The sequence below is a fragment of the Triticum aestivum genome, unplaced genomic scaffold (genome assembly GCF_018294505.1).
Source record: "Triticum aestivum cultivar Chinese Spring unplaced genomic scaffold, IWGSC CS RefSeq v2.1 scaffold54747, whole genome shotgun sequence".
In the NCBI taxonomy this organism is placed as follows: Eukaryota; Viridiplantae; Streptophyta; class Magnoliopsida; order Poales; family Poaceae; genus Triticum; species Triticum aestivum.
The window spans coordinates 1-6,265 of NW_025235323.1; the positions used below are offsets into that span (position 1 = coordinate 1).

Below are 6,265 nucleotides of genomic sequence, written 5' to 3' on the forward strand. Positions count from 1 at the left end.
TCGTTGTGTCCCGTGCTTACCGCACGCCTCGCCGCTATCACCGCGTCGATCCTCTACTGTCCTGGTCGAGTCTCCCGGGTAGCTAGCCCCCACTGTCTCAACTCCCACTGCAGAGAACCATCGATCATCACCGACCGATGCCGAGTATCACGCCTCCATTAGACCACTGGCGCCCAGCCCGATCCACGTGTGTCTCGCTTTACCCACTGAAATAGGCTTCGACTCTCCGTTAACTACGTCGTAGCCCCTCCATCAGCACAGAGTGTAGTCATCCGTCAGACTCCAGCTCCACCTTCAACATGACTCCATGGTGGTTGTACGTGCCACCCTCCCGCGCCCTGTCGACTCCAAGCTCTCATGTGCACCGTCTTGAATCAACCCTGCGCAATAGTTTGTCGAAGCCGCACAAGCCCTCAGGCCTGCACCACGTGTTTCCACGCCCTAGAAGCCAACCACCATCAGCATCACGCTCCTATGTCGTCGTCGCTGAAATCACCGCCGTCTTCTGCTTTGACCAACATCCATGTTGATCCATCAGACTGTCCAGTCCGACCCAGCCGAAATTATCTGACTGCAACCATGCTTCACCTCGCGTCGTGTCCGCCGCGCACATCTGTGCATTGCCTTGGACGCCTTGTATATGCATGATCCTTCACGATGCACTCCAAAAATGAATGACAAAGCGAGGAGTCCAACGAATAGCTAAATAAACCAATATAGCTCACACCTTCTTAGAAATGGCATTACTTATTAACTTCTCCCAAAGCAAGCTTCTCATCCACCTTCTCTGTCGACTTGTTAACCGATTCAACTTCTGACAGAAAGTGGTAGGATCAGAGTCGGTGCTCTGGTACACTAAACGAACAACAAAGTGAAGAATTCAGAAAATAACCAAATGAAACCATACAGCTCATACCTTCTCAGAAACGACATTACTCATTAACAACTCTGAAAGTTGTATTAAAAGAAACCCTGAAATTTCATAACAGCACATGAATTACAGAATTAGCATGTCTGTGCATATACAAATATGATTGGTGTCAAAGTGACAGGTACGCAACTGAGTACCAATGGACTAAAACACTAGGGCTTCGCTGAATAATCTGTAGCCTCACCGAGTTATGGCCCTGTCCAGAAGTTCCCGCGTGCCCCAGGACGGACTACCACCATAAGTGACTTAACCACAGTCTGTTTTAGAACTTCCCTCCAAAGGGGCTAGGCTTAAAATAACTAGGCATACTGGTTTATCCAATTCCGTGCATAGCGGCCATTCGAACAGATTCCATACCTTTGCAAGGAGTGTACATCTTTGCCCACAAGTCGAGTTACACCTGTCTTGCCAAATGAGAATGGACATGCTACGCGTTGTGTGCCAGCAAATCATGTATACAGGAAGTGATATCAGAACTGTGCGTGGTTGCGCAAATGCAGAGAATTACAACTCTGTGGCGAAACCACGTGATAGATCGAAACAAACATTGCACAGAACTTCAAATAATCTAGCAACAGGCCGGGCAAACCAAGCCCAACCAAATGATTTGGGCATCCTGAGTAAGGATGGAAGATGCAAACTGAGACCTTGATGCTCGCATGGGCAACTTGGAGAGATGCTTGGATTCTAAGAGGCTAGAAGAATGTACAAGTCCCCGCAAAAAAAAAAAGAAGAAGAATGTACAAGTCAAAGAAGTGCCATGTAGAATATATTAAAACAGGAGGGTTATTCAGGCGAGCAGTTTTAGCATGCTCCCTCTTACCCTCTCTTTTCACATGAGAGTTAAGAGTATGTAGTAGATCTGAGCCGTTGATCACATTTATTAGTGATCAGATTAACACTTACCTTCTTACCTCATATGTAAAAAGAGGAGTTAAGAGGGAGCATGTTAAAATTTGTCTTTTAACTTTGTCTTCTTTGCTGCAGTATTCTAGCTAGGGATGGACATATGGATTGAGTGGTACTTGTGAAAGACAGGAAGATCTCCGCAACACTTTGTAGTGTAAGCAGACCCTTGAGCAGGACTGCAGGAGAGCAACATGAATGCTAGCTTCCCTGCAACAGTTGGAACTAAACACGATCGTAGCTGTCCGTCTTGGTTTCTAGACGTCACCTAGTAGCACTTGCATGTATGTAGATGAATAGGATTAGGAGTAGTAAACCGAGTGGGTTATCTAACTAGTCCTAGTTGCTATATATACATGTAAGCACCGCTGTAAACAGAACCGTGAGTTGAAATAAAACACAAGGCTCGATACGAGCCTTTGGCAATACTTGGCCAGCCTCCTCGTGTGCGTACATGTGTGTAGTGCACGCCGGCCGGATTAATCAGCCGGTTGCTAGATACGTGCGTGTTCGGCGTAGGAGTTCGTGTACGAGTGCAACTCGCCGGGCTACGTAGCTAGCTGTGCTAGCTTCGATCGATCGGGACGGATCGAGCCAGCTTGGGGCAGAAACCAAGACTGTCGGCAAGTTCTTCATCGTCGTTGTTCGTCGTCGGGCGTTCGCGTGTCGTCAAAAAGTACTCGGCGTGCACGGTTTGGGCCAACAGTAAGTTCAGTGTGTTTCTTAGCTGTAAATATCGTTCCATTATCAAGTTATTCTCAATGTGTGTTGTTTCATTCTGGTGCCTGATGGCAGCAGATCAATTCAATGGAGCGAATGTTGGATATGTATTCAAAGGATAGCCAAGAAGAAGACATGATTCCCATGTAACCTCTGACACAAAGTGCTCTTAAGATGGCATTTGGTTGTAACGCTTCAAACACGCTTTCATGGTCACTGTTGGTGCTGTGTTTGAGATGATTCCACCAGAGTGCTAGCTTGTTCAGGTTCTTCTTATCAAATAATCTTGCCTCATTTGCTTCCTTGCTGCATCTTACATTCTGAAGATTTATTATGGATAGCATCGCTAGAAGTTCATTCAACTCTCTCAGTTGGCATATGTTGCGCTTCATGTTAGTCTTCAGTTTGTACTCTTCTATAATTCCTGGAGGGATCTTTGCTTGCCAATCGATTCTATGCCTAAAATTATTTTCTTCGGAGCCTTCGGGTAACTTACACTAGTAGAAAAACACCTAATAGTCCCGGTTCATAAGAGCCTTTAGTCCCGGTTCATTAACCGGGACTAATGGGTCGTTACTAATACCTCCACCCATTAGTCCCGGTTCAAACACGAACCGGAACCAATGTGCCTCCACGTGGCCCTGTGCGCCGAGCCTAGTGAGGGGGCCTTTGGTCCCGGTTGGTGGCTCCAACCGGGACCAAAAGGCATCCACGCGTCAGCATTCCAGTGGCTGGGTTTTTTTTTGGAAGAAGGGGAGGTTGGGGGTTTTGGGGGGTTAATTTAGGTGTTTCATATATTGTGTTAGCTAGCTAATTAATAGAGAGAAGTGTCCTCTCTTATGTCCGTGCTTGGTCGACGCTACGTACTATATATACATAAGTGATCGAGAGAACCATTCAGTACAAAAGTTCGTCATGCATACCGAGAGAAGTGATCGATCGACCTCTCCTTCTCCGAGAGATTGGTCGAACAACAAGTTTTCGTATCATGTATCCGACGCTACTGGCTACATACATGTACAATATGTATAAGATCTCTTAATTACAAACCCCTAACATTTGAAATCAATTTCCACATGGTATTCTCTGGCTTTACTGATGACGTGGTCAAGAAAGAATCCCGTCAATTCCTCTTGAATTGCTTTCATGCGATCTGGTTCTAGGAGTTCATCCCGCATCTGCCACGTCTAATTTGAAGAAGGGGGTTAATTAATACATATATATGAATGAAACTCAACAGAAATGATGGTGTAATAAAATGAAATTGTGAATATTATTGCTTACGCACTTCATATTGTCTTCTAGAGTAGCCCCACTTGTTTTTTAAAGTCGCGGTGTGGATGAACTCGCACACGTAGTATCCACAGAAATCATTCCCTTCCTCCTGCCACAAGCACTTTACGAGAAATAGAGGTCAATCAAACTGATAATGAAGCATTATAAATGGCATTGATGAAAGTATAGCTATAGAATCAACGGGAGATGCGCGCAACTAGCTAGCCAGTAGTACTTACTTTCGGGTATTTATATGTCAGCTTCTTCGGCAGTCCTGGAGCTTCTGCGGTGAACTGTTTCCAAACCCTGCAAGACAAAGAAAATAATTATTATTACTTGAGATATCAGGAAATGAACAAAAAGTTGCCGATATGGTGCGATAATGATCGATTGAACTTACTTGCTGAGCATTTCAGTGATGTCCGCATAGGATTTGGGATCTTTCCATCTCGAGTCTAAGACGGTTACTAGTCCACGCTCAAGCTTAATCTCCAGAAGAATATACTGGTACCTGCGCACGCATGCATAACTCATCAATTACATTACTATAAGCTCGCTTGAGTAATAAGGGAAACCGAATATGCACACGACAGTAACACTCACGGGCCGTTGTAAGGAAAGAGTATGGTATCTTTGTTTCGATTTTTGATCAACGATTGTAGCAAGTTGTCCTCGGCCTCTTTGACGTTCTTTTCAACCAGAAATACATCTATGATACTTGTGTTAATGAACCCAATATCATAAATTTCTTGTTTTTTGCACTCGACGATCTTCAATCTGCATAATATATTGAGGATAATTAATTATAAATACATGCAATGAAAGAGCCGAGCTATATATAGAGACTTAATGACAGAAATAGTACTTACAGGCAGTAGCAACAGACCATTAATTTATCGAGGGCCTTTTGATTGAAGAACTCGAAGAACTCCTCAAATGGAACAGTCAACAGATCATTTGCAACGAGATCGTGCTCCTTTTTAATATGCAGATACAAAGCATTCTTACCCTCAGACTCTCTGCAGGTTTCCATGTACCAATTATGGAATCTTCGCATCATTGTTGTCAGAGATTTTTCATCTTTAACGAGAGGCTTTCCGTACTCGTATCTGTGTTCGTCCACCTCCAAGAAATCAGGAAGTGCATCGTCAGGCAGGTAATCGTCAAGATTGCCATAACCGGCCACCGTCCCCGGAGCATTAGACACATTGAGCAGGGGGCACGATTGCTGTGCTTGTTTGCCGAGCTGGGCAATTTTTTCCCCTTTGCTCGTTCTTTTGACCTTTTAGCACTGACAGTAGTTCCCGACCGCTGGGCTTGGAGATATGTCTATTCAGTAATGCACTCATAGTTGGTTCTCGGCGGAGACTTTGGTGGTTTCCTCAGGGCATCGATAGTGCACTTTGCTTTCACCGGATCTACCTTCTCCTCCGGAGGTGGATGTCTCTTTGCTTTCACCCCATCAAAGAACTCCTTCACGTGGGTCCGCACAATCGTATCGTTTTCCTCCTCGGACCTCTCGTACGGTAACTTGTCTAGAGGCTTGAGAGATGATGGACCGTATTTGTATTGCCTCCCGCCTCTGGTTGTGCTGCTAGACGCCGGAGCAGACGGAGCGGCTGCGGCGTCTGTCTTCTTTCGTGCTTGCTTACGAGGCGGAGGAGAAGGAGTACGATGCGCCGGAGCAGCCGGGGCGGCGGCGGGTCTCTTCCGCCCTTGCTGGCGAGGCGGAGAAGGAGGATGCTGCTGGCTGCTCGGGAGCGCCGGCGCAGGCGGAGAAGGAGGCGGAGTGCCGCCATATGCCAGAGAAGGAGGCGGAGTGCCACCACGCGTGCCCTGATCGTCACTCGCCGGAGGAGGAGGCGGTGGAGGAGGCGGAGTGCCCTGACTCGCCGGAGCAGGAGGAGGAGGCGGAGGCGTCCAGTTCAAAAGGTTGATGAGCTCCTTCTTCCATAGGCATGGAGTCTTCAGAGCAGAACCCAGCCTAGTCTCCCCTTCACCGGTAGGGTGGTCAAGCACGAGGTCCTCAAATCCCTCCGTTATTTCATCCACCATCACCTTAGCATATCCTTTTGGAATCAGCTGGCAGTGATAAGTTGTGCCGGGTCCACTAGGATAAACTTGGCCAACAGCCGCCTTGACCTTCAAAGTCATCCATCGCGCCATCATGTGGCAATTTTGAGACTCCGTGATACCATCCACGGGATAGCTGGCAGGAGCCGTCAAGACATGCTCCGGCTGAAGCAGCTCGGTGGAAGCCACGTTGCTTCTCCGCTGAGATGGCGGGGTAGCTTCGGGGGAAGCTTCGGCAGGTCGTTTGCTGCGATCTGCTGCTTCTCGTTCCTCTTCTCGATCCTCTAGCCCCATTACCCTTTCGTGCAACGCCTGCAGTTGGTCCTGCTCCAGTTTCTTCCTCCTCTCGTGGGTTTTGTA

The 6,265-nt window shown here is 47.1% G+C and overlaps 1 long non-coding RNA gene across 1 annotated transcript; it reads left to right on the forward strand.

Annotated features, from left to right (window-relative positions):
• Window positions 1–2,234: 2,234 nt before the first annotated feature.
• On the forward strand, window positions 2,235–2,922 carry LOC123176282 (uncharacterized). Its single transcript, XR_006488442.1, has 2 exons — window positions 2,235–2,542; window positions 2,636–2,922. It is a non-coding gene; the product is annotated as an uncharacterized lncRNA (long non-coding RNA).
• The last annotated feature ends 3,343 nt before the right edge of the window (window positions 2,923–6,265 follow it).